At 37.5% G+C, this 12,999-nt stretch overlaps 1 long non-coding RNA gene across 5 annotated transcripts in view; it reads left to right on the plus strand.

The window, feature by feature from the left end:
• LOC139978010 (uncharacterized) overlaps positions 1-12,999 on the plus strand; it is a 168,801-nt gene that overhangs the window by 80,208 nt on the left and 75,594 nt on the right. For all 5 annotated transcript variants that reach the window (XR_011796865.1, XR_011796868.1, XR_011796866.1 and 2 more), the window contains one exon: positions 12,022-12,077. This is a non-coding gene — a long non-coding RNA (uncharacterized lncRNA). The remainder of the gene's footprint in view (positions 1-12,021; positions 12,078-12,999) is intronic.

The raw sequence follows: 12,999 nt of genomic DNA on the forward strand, positions 1-12,999 counted from the left end.
TTCTGAAAATCATAAAACATCGTGGCATTAAATTGACTATAATACAAACCAGGTTCCTTGAAGATAACTAGGTGTGTGACAGCACATGTAGAGTAAATTACATGCATATGAAATCTAGACTTAATTGTACTTGCAAATATCTACTTTCAGTAGTATTTCACGCCATATTTCAGTAGTATTTCCCTCTCACCATACAATATCACTGTACATAACAGCTCTAAGATACCAATGCTAATTTCAGTGAACCAAGAAGTCAAAGATTATATGCAAAGTACCAGTTAAAGGTTATTTCCTTTTGACCACTAAATACAGACAGTAAGCTGAATTCAGTTTATCAATTTTCACCAATTGACCTTAATAACAGGTCAGCCAATATCTAATCATCTATATATAAATTGTCACAATATTTTCTTACTGATAGAAATGTGACGTCCATTCTGGTGGCAGACTTCATGTGTTATTTAATTCTGACAAATTTGACAAAACTGCTGTGATCTCTGGGAAGTAAATTGGTTCCTTTAGAGCAATTGGGTCACTGATAATGATCTTGTTGACAGGTTTGTGTTGATAATCCTTCACCTAAAGATGATTTAGAAAAGGTTTTGAAGAGTTTGTTCCCAAGTAGCAGTTCCCTGATATAACATTCTGCAAGACATTAAATATAGAATATACCAGAGTAAGTAAATTATTTGAAAGCTTGTTCTGCATATACTGTCTAGGCAAGTAACCACTGGGAGGGGTAACCACTGGGAGAAATAACCGCTGGGAGAAGTAACCACTGGGAGGGGGTAACCACTGGGAGGGATAACCACTGGGAGGGGTAACCACTGGAAGAAGTAACCACTGGTAGGGGTAACCACTGGGAGGGGTAACTACTGGGAGAAGTAACCACTGGGAGGGGTAACCACTGGGTGGGGGAGGAGGGTCTTTACTCTGATCTCTTTTGTTAGACGTTCCTCTTGACTCTATCATTTGTTTGGTTTTGTCCTGATCCGGAAAATGGTAAACTTTTAGTTTTATCATCTCATGGGCGCTTCTTGATTTGAAGACCAATGATTATAGAATCAGTTTCTCCTTGACCTTATTTCCCGTTGTTATCATTCAACGTCACATGATTGTTTAATTCGGTAAAGTGCTTCAAAAAGCGGATCGTAGATTTCAAGCGGCGAGTAGCACCAGTACATTTAATAATTTTTTTTTTTAAATATTGTTTTTTTCCTGTTAGTCCCATAACCATTTAGTTCAGCTTGCCATCTATTAGATGGTATATTAATATATGTAGTCAGGATATTCATGAGCTGGTCAATGAGTGGGTGGGCGTGAGTGGTGAAAATATTAGCGGGAGAATGCTGATATTTGTTGGGACCATCGGATGTATAATTAGACAATAATAGACAATATGCTATAGAGGTTTAATTTGCCAGGGCAAAAATAGTGACATGAGCTAAACCTGACGTCTTATTGTTATATTGTAGATGTTTTGGTGATTCTACGATCCCTAAGAGTCTGTTCACTTTTCAGCAATCTTTTACAGATCGATCACAGCATGTACTCAAATTTATATGCACAATTTCTTTTGATTAGCTAGCGCCCTCTTTTATGATCATGGCGGACCGTTAGCGCGAAATTTCATCTGGTTACTATTAATAGTACTGTTATTATTATCATGTTACTCAGCAACTCACATACACATTTAGTCGTTCCGTGTCGCTAGCCGTTTTAACATTTACCTCCCAATTCTATTACTGAAATCGAATTCAATTCAACTTACGTGAAGTACAATTCGACCTATGTAAAATGTATTCCACCTAAGTGAAATAGATTATAAAATTTATATTTTAATGAAGTGGAATGCAATTTCACTTAAGTAGAAGTTAATTCCACTTCAGTAGGGTATAATTTCACTTAAATAAAATTTAAGTCTATGTATTCAATTCAAAAAGAAGAACTCTAATAAGACCTTAATATAATTGAATTAAGTGGACTTGTATTTCACTTAAGTAAAATAGACTATATATGTTACGGTTTTAAGATTTACCCCGTAATATTACTAAATTGAAATACATTCTACTTAAATGTTAAATCGGCTTGCCATAGTTCCGTTTGAGTTCGTAGTGTCTTTGAAGCCGTGACGTATTGGGTCTGCTGGGCGGATCACGTTAATAGCACACACATGCTCTTTTGTTTTACACGCCAAGTCAGTTCGCCCTCAATGATTTCGCTGGACTCTAACTTTACAACTTCTTTGCTTTCTAATTTATACCATTTAAACAATGTTTCGGAGCATGATATAGATTTACACCCAAAAAAATTGACTGTTAATTAACATGTTTGTACTTGTTTGTTTTGGCTTAGGTTTTGTTTGTTCGTTTACTTAGAAAAAGCCTCTTGATCCACTTATATACCTAAATTTAGGTATAGGGGAGTTGTTATGGAAACAACTACCTGGTTACAGTATGGAATCACATTGACGAATTCATCAAAATCACTTCAAAAAGTTAGTAACCACTGTTTAGGAATTTTAGAAAAAGCGGGGACGGAAAAGATCGTTCAGAAACATGGTTCACTAAAACGGAAATTCACTTTTCGTGTGTGGTTAATGATGGTGTAGTTATAGTGTAGAAAATATTATTGTCTTTGATAGTTGCATTCTCGTAAATATGCAACTAGCAAATCAAATGAAAAATATGTTGTATCATAACAGATGAATGTACGAGGAGAAACTTTTAATTAATACCTTTGATTACAAGTGTAAACAGAAAACTGGAAAATTATAACCAAATAGAAAATTGAAAAGGGCTAGTCTTGTGGCATTATTTGAAATGCAACTAAACTATTATCAAGTTGATGTTACATCTCCACCTTGATAATGTTACAGTATGGAATCACATCGACGAATTCATCAAAATCACTTCAAAAAGTTAGTAACATTGCTCTATAGGGATTCCATTCGACTAAAAACAAAATACAAGCTTAGCGCCATCTTTAATACTTCTTTCATCATTTTAAGTTTGGCTGAGACTTGTATGTCATTTTGACAATGATATGACGAATACAAATATATGTATCGAAAGTACGCCCTTATATCTAAGTAAAGGAAATATTTGTGGTTACAATTACACATTTGGCAACTTGGTGAACAAGACCAACGAGGGGATTTAAAGGTATAACAGTCTGTTAGCAGATATCGTAGTTCCCTTTACCAGTCACGAATAGTACCACGGGCCATGGGCGTCAGCAGGTTTCAGAAAGTGAGGGGGACACTATACTATCTAAGCAGAGCGCCACCATTGGTTGGCGCGTAGCGTACCAGAAAATTTTGGGTACATAAGACCCCCTAGATCGCAGGAGACGGCCCTCCTGAGTCGTTTTTAGCTACATCAGAACCAGATCTGTGAGGAGAAATTTTGTCTCACAAAACTAAATTCCGACAGAAAGTACTGGTAGAAAGATGCCGTTCTGACACCAAGGGAGACCGATTACACAGCGTCCATCTCAAACGAAATATTGAAAAAGTGGCGCCGTCACCTCCGGGATGAGTGGAATGGTATATATAATACATGCATGTAGGTGCGAGACGTCAGTTGTTATGTGCCCAGGTACTTTAATAATAATAATCAGAAAAAGGCACCGCGCGCAGAGCGTGTGTAGCGCCTAGCCGGCACTCAACAATAAAGATCTACCATATCCGGCGAATACATGTAGCCTTAATTACTTAACCCCTACACCCCTATTCGTCCGCCCAGTCCAAGGGACTGGAGGTAGTGATATGAACATAGTAACTCATCACCATCTACCTGTTTTTTTTAATAACTGCTCTGAAAAGTGGGTGGGACAAATGATATGATATCCCCTCCACTTTTGAAAGTGGGGGGACATGTCCCCCCCGTCCCCCACCTGTTGACGCCCATGCCACGGGCAAACTGAATTCCTGGGCGGACCAAGGGGTATGGTTGTTTACACTACCACCACCCCACCCCACCCCCGTCAACCCCATCCCGCCGCCAAGAAATGAAAGGTAGTTATAAGGATACTCTTGCGCGTACACCTACTTATATGCCTAATTGTATAGCTTAAAGTATATCATTCGGAATGCACCATTCAAGTCTAAAATGCAGATGTAAGACAGTATTAATATAATATAATAACATAGCAGGCACATGTAAGTTGTTGTCGCGTAAATAATACCCACGGTATACTAAACTTTAACAAGCATAATAATATACATATAATACTCATATTCACCTCACGTCACATGTTTTGTCTTTTAAATGTTCTGATATGCCAAGCTTTTTCACTTTTTCACAGTTGCGCGAGCAAAAGGCGGCCGCGCATGCCTTGTCGCGATTAGAGCTTATTATAGATCTAATTTAAGTCTAAAATTGATGTAGAAATTTTCTTCCTTTTTTTCTGCGGGGAGGACAGTGAGACGCCCTACATGGGAATCCCCCCCCCACCCCTAGAGCCATACCATTTCCTTGATAAAAATTCTGAATCCGCACAGACTGGTCTTTCCATAGAAGCCCCTACTCAAATCGTCCCCCCCCCCCCCTGACACCAAATCCTGTGCACGCCACTGTTTTTTTGCATATTTAAAATATCTAGCAATTTTTTGCCATGTTCAAGTCGAGAAGGCAGACGAACTATTGTACATTTAGTTACATACGGATGGTTGGTCAAATTTAATAATAATAATAATAATAATAATAATAACTAGTCTTTTATAGCGCAGACTCCAACAAAACTTGTCCAATGCGCTTTACGGGTGCTAAAGGTTCAAAAACTAAAAAGAGTTGAGAAAAAAAGAAAAGTTTTAAGACAGCGCCTGAATTGAATCATAGAATCTATAGACCTAAGTTCAATCGGGAGGGAGTTCCATAAACGTGGTGCAGCATTCAGGGAGCTACGGTCACCGAAAGATCTTGTACGTGACATTGGAACCTGAATTTGAAATAATGCGAACGTATTCGTCTACATTTAGCTTGCTGGTGTAAGAGAACATTAAGGTAGGTTGGGGTACATCGCTCAGTCCGAGGAAACCGCTGCTCACTTACTGTATCTTCTGCATAGATTGCAAAGTTAGTCTGTATTGCCTTATTGAGAACATCTTGTCGATACCTGACTCAAAATGTCAATTGTGATGGTCCGAAAGACTGTACATGTCGTATCTTAGTCTTTTCGCTGCAGTTAGAACACTCAGAATCCAACCGATAACATGTAAACCAATGATTGCGGAAGGGAACAGTAGAGGAAGTGACATATACGATATACAAAGAGGGATTTCAAGGCTATTTGGTGATAAAAAAGAAATCGCAGAAAGGTAGTTTTAAAGCCCCTAAAAATGATTTTGAATTTCGTGTCTTTGGCGCAAAACCAATGTGTTCCCTCAAAGTGGTTGTTGATTGACAGGCCTCATAGCCACAAACCAATCACGAAACAGCTTTCTGGTTGCTTGTCACCTTGGACTTAGCAGCGGAAAGGTTAGGAGAATTTTAATGTCTGGTTTTGAATATTACGATATTACACCCTGGTGTAACTGTAAAAAAGGTGCATTTGTCAATTAATTATTTGTAAACCTATGATTTACCATTTCTTAAATGCATGATTATATTATTTATTATCAGATTAAGTTAGAAAACCTCGGTTAAAATGGCGCGCCAAAAAAATTCTCTCTAGCCACCTTATTATGCTGTCTGGTTTGTAGCCCGTTGTATGCGTATACGTTCAATACAAATGGACTGAGAATATCTCGATGCAGTAACGTACTGTACTGACCTAACGTATACCGTGCGGAGTAACTTAACATTAGGCCCTTACAGATCACAAGTTCCATCCGTACCCTCTCAACCCGGCCGATGGAGCTTTATATTCCTCACCGGCAAGTAATATGTGAATTACATATGAATGTAAGTATCGCACACAAGTATACGGTACCACGTACAGGCATACTGTACGTGCAAGACCCTATGTCAGTCAAGTCAATGCTGGATGTAAATCGATACAGCGTGTAAGCTCTACTGTACTGTGTGATGAATGTGGGACTGGGAGGCTAGTGGAGCAAGTTGTTAACTTTGTTGAGGATGGGAACCGCTTTCTTGCATGAACTTTCTACCCCGATATTTCGCTGAAAATAAGTCCGGTGTGATGCGTTGTGAGATCGACTTCGCTTATGAATGGAATTATCAGCAGGTTTGATCCGGAAGCAGTTCTTTTGATTTATTGGAATGAGTGGATTTTTTGAATTGAGACTACTATTAAGTCAGCCTAGCTTACACGTGCTATCAATGAACATACATTGGCCAAGCTAAACACTTTTGGAAAGATGCTATGCTAGTATCAGACTAAGGCTGAAATTCGCTCGTTAGAATGAGACAATTGCTAGCCCAATCTAGGCTTAACATTAACTGAGGCCTAGGCTAACGTAGCCATGCATAAGTATAAACTAGGCCTAGGCTAACTTCCTAGGGGCCTAGAAAAAGTGCAAGTGCAACTTACTGTGATAACTCATTTAACAGGCCTAAGCCCAGGCCATATCATTAGGATTAAGAACACACTACTAGTAAATACTAGTACTAGCCATTTACTACTAGGCCCCTAGGGCCTAGTTCTGAATAGGTGTGTAGCCAAAAAAATAAATGGACATCACTAAAAAAGTTATTATTCCTGTGGTTGGCCAGAAATGGTTACATAAAGCTGTAATTAAGTTGATGAGATAAGTTTAGAAATATTTCCTCTTTAGACTTGAAATTGCCAAGGACCATCAAATTTGATTTTCCTACCCGGAAGGTATTTCAATTCCTAGGCTAGGCCTAGATGTGAAGTATTTGCAGTTACTTTTTGACAATGAAATCACAGATTTGTGTAATTTTTCTATTTGTGCCCAAGTGCATTTGACCAAAAATGCATATACAAATATGGCCACAATAAACCATAGTATTCTGTTGGTAGTAAAAGCGCTCTCATTATTGGCGAAATTTGTGTTACAATTGTGTTATTTGGTTACTTATCTGCTATCAATAGATTAATTTAGGCCTAGCTAGGCTAGTAACAGGCCTAATGATTATGCATAGTCTAATGGTTGCTCTAACACACGTACCAGGCTAGCATAGTAGTTGTAACCTAATTTTCCAAACCGATGTATGCCTATAGAGATGTCAGTAATCTTGTGCGATGTACCAGGCCTAGCCCAATGCTAAACCAGGTTCATGTAGTCTTAAATTGGGGTGTAGCCTAACCAAAAAGAAAGTGCCTACATAAATGTAAGTAGCCTTGATAGATAATTAAACTCAGGAATGCACTCAGTAAAACGCATGTACAGGAGCTATTCTCACTTTCTGATTGTCTTTTACCCGTTTTACATTAGACTTAGATGGCTACCTTTAAATTAAAATAGCCAAAGACAGAACACAGCCTTTCTTGCTTAATATTCACCAGAAATATGTCCATTTGCTTTAATAAGGAGTGACAGCAAGGGCTATTATTTCAATTAAACATGATCCTCCCTTTCTTAATATTCCATTTTGTTTTTGTATTGTTATTACAGCAAACATACAATATGTCCCATACCTGACAAACACCATATCTTTAACTGACATAGGAAAAGTGCTTTCTACCATGGTGAATACAGCATGGCATGCTTATTGGTTTAAATCTAACCTACAGAATATTCACTGCTTTGATTGGCTACATTACTGATTGTATGTGCTTGCAGCATTTCGTTGACTTAAAATGCATTTTGTGGATGTTATGTCAGTGGCCAGCAGTGTTTATTGCATCATACTGATGTTCAATAGTGTCTCAAGGTAAATCATATCTGTCAGGGTCTGTGGTTGAGAATATGAAATCATCCTGAAGGTGGTTGTCTTTTAATACATAGAATCTACACTTGGTAACAGAGAATTTACTTTATCTACTATCGCATCACGATAGAGTCAGTTGGCTATACAAGGGTAAAGATGTTTTTTTTTGTTTAAACAGGATCCACAGCATTTTTTTAGAGACAAATATCAGAGTCTTCAAACTGCTACACAACAGCTTGCAGCAAAAAAAGTAGGCATGCTACTTATACTTCAGACTGCTGTAACTCACTTAGATGATGCCTGATCAACTTCTGTGTATGACCCTAATTACTCAAGTTTGGGGAAAACTGAGTCAGGGGGAGGGGGGGGGGGTTGGGGGGGACGAGGGAAGGAGAAGACTCACTCAAGCAATCGAGTAAATTCCCGAATGTTTGCAGTACCAGCATTTCGTCAGCATTTTAGTGGTTACCAGCTTTGATATTTATTGTGGGAAGTTCAGATTGGTAGCACAGGAATGTGAGAATCCGTTTTTCTTGGTAATCATTTTTTTTACCAACCATAAAACCACAGTGCTTAATGGGATGTTCCAGTTGGTGAAAACCATTGTTTTATATTACTGGAAATTTTGTTATGCCATTCTGTAATATTGCAGAGGTGCAAATTCTTGAGATTTTCAATATTTTATACAATATACATCATTGTCACACTATCTGCTACAGGAATATCCCTTTAAACATTCATTTGTAATGTATTAGGAATGTAGGGTTTGTCATCTCTGTAGAATTTGTCCATTCCTTTCACACCCTAGTAGACCCCCACATTGCTATGTTACTGACAGATATAAATTTGTCCTCTCTTCTTAGATCACATGAATGTCATACTGATAGTGAAAGTTAAAAATTATTCTCACAGGAAGTGGTTGGTCCGATGGTAACAACTTGGCCACTTGTTGACAAATGTGGTTGAATTATGTCTACCAGCAATTGTGCTAACCAGGCTAGTCCTTTAAAGACGGGAGAAAGTTGAAGCAGGGTGTGGTTTTCTCCATGTGGTCTATGTTTATATCATATTTTTCAAGGGAAAATTAAGGTTACTTTTAGGTAAATTAAAAATTGCTTGGACCAAATCACATCTGACTGATCTGGTAATTTAAAGTATTATTACAGAATGATTTGTATCTGTCAGTGTAAAGTTTTAAGTTTTTTCAGATTTTTTTTCCTTCTTCGCTTATCTATGGATTTGATACTTCAGCAACATCCATCAAGTTTAGTCTAAATGAAAGCTCACTGTATTTTCCAAAGTTAAGGTAAATGTATGCTGTTATAATAGGAGCCATTCTACAAATGCCACACAAAAATGAGCAGCCCTGTAAGGACTTTTGCCACAAAAAAATAGGAAACTAAAGTTTCAGGACACCATCATTATCATCATTGGTTATTTGTAGTCATGTGATGGTTAACATCTTTCCTCTGTACACATAATCAATTGTGTAGATTATCTTGAGTAGTCAAGTAATATGTTACTTCCATAGATAGTCATGTGTTATGTACACCTACCTTTTACGTACGCTATAAAAGTTTCTGCTGCTGAAACCCCCTTGTAGTGCACACTTGTCCGTCTTGAAATGGGATGTTTTAGTTTAAAGGTTCACATTCATGTGCCATACTTAATTCCCTTAACAGCTACAGGTGTGTCTTTGAAAAGGTTTGGGAGGTAGTCAAGCTGATCTTGGTAGTAATAACTCTTCATAATTTAAGTAGTACGCTTGTTAGTTTCCTACAGAACAATGGCCCCTTCACAAGATGTGCAAAAGAGTCAAAATAATGTATAAATCATCTACATATTACACAGCGGCCAGGGTTAGATAACATTTGTATTTTTCTTAAAGGTTGATTTCCCCAAGGTTTCAACTGCAAGGCTCCTTGCATGACTCAAGCAATAAATTCATGCCTCCAGCTATGACGAAAATGATCTCTGAATAGAGTGAAAATAATATCATATATAATATCTCTCAAAGTCTTGAAACATATTTGGTCATCTATCCTTCAACTTATTTTTGTAGTGCTTATGTATTGGTCAGTAATCCCTCCCACTTCAATAGAATGACCATAGGAAGCAATTCTCATTGTGATAGAGGATGTGTCCATTTGTGGATCACCTCAACAAGTGTATATATTAACCATGTCATGTGATCAGGGAACATTAGGCAGCCTGGGACATGTTAATTGTTGCTTGCTGTTTAAACTTTTGTTATAATTATTTCATTTTCATTAATCAGATTCTGGTGTTGAGATGACAGGGTTCGTAACATATTTTGAACAGCTGGTTTAGATCAAATGGTTTTCTACCCAAAATCAGAACATAAAAAAATTCAAGTGAAACTGTGTGTTTCCAGGAAGGGTGGAAAAGGATATGAATTAGGAATAGTCCTTGCTATTGCTGTAGAGCTATTGGTAGTTATAATTCCCTGGCTTCAAGTTAACTGGCCACATTATCTATATTTGCAGTGGGATGTTGAGCAAGTACCGCATTGCGCTAAGTGTACTTTGGTTGCAGAGCAAGGCCAGACAGTCTTTATCAGCATGAGGAAAGAGTAAATATAGCTGTGTTTGGTATTAGGACAGCTTGAATGAATCTATTGAACAGTAGAACAGCAAGTTAACCTACAATAGACTCCTGCTCCAGACCACGGATTGCAAACCTATTGTTGAGCATGCAGCAGGGCCCCTTTCTCTGTCTGAGTTAATACCTATTAGGGATTTCATTGATTGTTCTATTGTTAACATTGGACAACTCATGATGAAAGCAGTCTCTGTCTGCTTCAAGTTTTGGCTCAGAGATGAACTGACCTGGTTCTTCTTCCCAGGGAAGGTTCGCTAATACAATCATCTTGTTTGGGGAATAAGATCGTAACTAAGATTAAGGATATTCATTAAGTAAATATGAGTGGGACATTCACATATTATATAAGACAATATCATGCAAGTCATATTGATAACTGGAGAGAAAGAACTGATTGCATGAAAGTAATGTACAGTTGAGCTTTAAACCATCATTTAATTTTTTAATGGTTGTTTGAGTATGATCTGATATTTCCAGCACTATCAGTTTTATATTCTTGGCATACTACTGTATATTGTCATTGGTGTGAATGTTCTACTGTTGCAGGTCATTGATGCAGACCCAGTGATTTTTAGTTTCCTAGTTGTTCCATTTGGTTTCCAAATTCAACCATCCCCCGAGGGATGAGTGTGTTTAAGCTAGATGTAATAGTTGATGAAGTATGTATCAAAGGTACACAGTGTTTTAAACATCAGGTGTAGGGGCGGGGGGGGGGTGGGTAGAATGTGCCAGGTTAAACTGAGACTTTGTGTCGTTGGCTTGCAAGTTAACTTGGGGCAGGTATTTTAAGTCCCACCAAAGGAGGTGGATTTTTCTAAACCCTGACCTTGCAAAGCTGTTTGCACTTAATCCCTGCCTTATGGTGCATGCAGTGTGGACTCAATTTGCAATATAAGAATTAAAAGAAATTATTACTTCATCTTCGAGTTAGAAGTATTCGTTACCTGTGTTAACTCATTGAGCTACAGTAGCAATATTGATCAAACAGGCTAGAGAACGGGAAACTCTCCCAAAATAACCCAAGCAATTAATTCCTGAATTTCCTGTAGTGGTAGAAAGTTAAGTTTCTTTGACTACTTAGTCTTGATGTTTGTAAGCCAACAATTAAACTCTTCCTCAGCAGATCATTTATGTAGGTCTAACCTAATTTGCATATAAGGTGTGAGGGATATTTTGTTGTTCCTTCTTGATAAGGAATGTGTTCATAGTCTACATATCAACAACATACTAGTTACTGGTGAAACTTAGAGTGTACAAGTTTGATGGCAAATATCTTAGAATTATAACACATTTTAGACTACAAATGCAACCAGTTCAAGAAAGAATATTAACAGTTGCCTAAAATGATGGTGGTAACTGATATCTCTTGCATGTGTAGGTGAAGTGTGCAAGAAATAATTTAAACAATTTTTCATCTGCAAAATGGCCAAACTGCAAACTGCTATAGAACTACAAAGATGCATTTCAGTTTTGTTTCACATACAACCTTTATAGCGCTGTCTAAGGGACAATTCATAACCTTGCACTGTGTGTGTTAATTGGCATGGACAAATTCTGTGTAACGATTACAGTTTCTTATTTTCATTTGTTTGATTTTCAGATTGGACTGATCAGTCATTGGAATCAACATCACATCTTGTACCTGCAAGCACTAAGGTAATTATTATTTTATTTTTAATATTTATAAACTTGATGAAGGAATTAATATTTTCTACTTGATTTTGAAAGATCATTGGCATGTGGTTTGGAAACCCTGATGACTGATCCAAAGCCAGTCCAGATTGGCAAAATTTCTAGCTTTCCACGATGATTATGTGATGTGTTACCATATTTCTGCTGATTTGTAATCTCATATATCTAACGCTGTTCCTATACACAGTTTTTGTCCATCCTAAGCAGAAATTGGTAACCTTTCTGTGATGTCAGAAATCCAAAACTTGTGTCCAAACCTCATGTAGCTGTTAACTGTTGCTCTAATTTCTAAGAAATAAATTGTTTAGGTCAGGGGTAGGGTATCCCATGAAGAAATGCACATAATTACATCATATGGAAAATAAAAGTAATTCATTTTCTATCTGTTACGTTGTGAATTTAATCATGGGTACAATTTAAACAGGCCAAATTCTGTATGTATTTTTGGTTTCGATGATAATCTTTTGTGACGCCCAGCTTGTACACACGATATCTGAAGAAGAGAAGGTCAGAGCAATTTATATTTAGTGTGTAGAAGTACCAAATTGAGTACAAGAAGCCAATTGTTTATTGAGAGGTCAAAGGTCATTTGGGATCACCAGAGGTCAAATTGTGAAAACCTTGTAAACACGGTATTCAAGAAGGTAAGCTTAGGCAGATCTCATATTTGATACGTTATGAAAAACATTGAGTACAAGAAGCCTCCAGTTTTGCTGGAGGTCAACGGTCATTTGGGGTCATCAGAGGTCAAATTGTGAAAACCTTGTAAACAGGATATCTCAATATTAGAAGCTTGGGCAGAATTCATACTTGGTATAATGGTGTATAACATTGAGAAAATGAAGCCTATTGATTTTGGTGGAGGTCAAAGGTCATTTGAAGTCAA

This window comes from Apostichopus japonicus, chromosome 12 (assembly GCF_037975245.1).
Source record: "Apostichopus japonicus isolate 1M-3 chromosome 12, ASM3797524v1, whole genome shotgun sequence".
Classification (NCBI taxonomy): Eukaryota; Metazoa; Echinodermata; class Holothuroidea; order Aspidochirotida; family Stichopodidae; genus Apostichopus; species Apostichopus japonicus.